Source organism: Sinocyclocheilus grahami, unplaced genomic scaffold, assembly GCF_001515645.1.
Source record: "Sinocyclocheilus grahami isolate Dianchi unplaced genomic scaffold, SAMN03320097.WGS_v1.1 scaffold2664.1, whole genome shotgun sequence".
In the NCBI taxonomy this organism is placed as follows: Eukaryota; Metazoa; Chordata; class Actinopteri; order Cypriniformes; family Cyprinidae; genus Sinocyclocheilus; species Sinocyclocheilus grahami.
The window spans coordinates 76,298-76,850 of NW_015507842.1; the positions used below are offsets into that span (position 1 = coordinate 76,298).

The following is a 553-nucleotide window of genomic DNA, read 5'->3' on the forward strand; positions in this document are numbered from 1 at the left end:
GCAGAGACGCCTCGTAGCTTTGGTAAACATTCAGACGGGAAATCTCCACGTCCCTTTGGCCCGAGCGAAAACCAGCAACACAGAACACCTCCACGGTCCAGCTAGACTCGAATAAATACACAGAGCGTCTCACGAACAGGGGTTTCTACCGAAACGCTCACAAAACATACAGGAACAACAGAAGCGGCCGCAAAATCCTGGACCAATATCCCAGATCAAATCAAAGCAAAATCAAAGTTCAGAGTGACTGAGTCTCTCCGTTAGACGGGCCACCAGATGTGATCCGAACCTGAAAATCCAGTTCTGAATACACGGAAAGATCAGCGCTGGCTCTCAAGCCGATCCCGGAAAATAAACTCTCTCCAAGGCTCCCGTCTCTTCGTTAATCTACATTACTACAGGAATCACCTGGTTTTAGTGAACACAGCGTCGAAAGATCAAATCCAGTGTCAAGTGTGTTTAACGCTCGGCTGACCGAAGAACCGCAGAGAGAATCGTGCTCCGGCCGCGTGACGAAACGGAGACCTCCGCTGAGGTCAGGACGTGACACGGG

The 553-nt window shown here is 50.6% G+C and overlaps 1 long non-coding RNA gene across 1 annotated transcript in view; it reads right to left on the reverse strand.

Annotated features, from left to right (window-relative positions):
- LOC107575467 (uncharacterized) overlaps positions 1 to 553 on the reverse strand; it is a 4,915-nt gene that overhangs the window by 495 nt on the left and 3,867 nt on the right. The gene's annotated exons all lie outside the window — the stretch shown is intronic.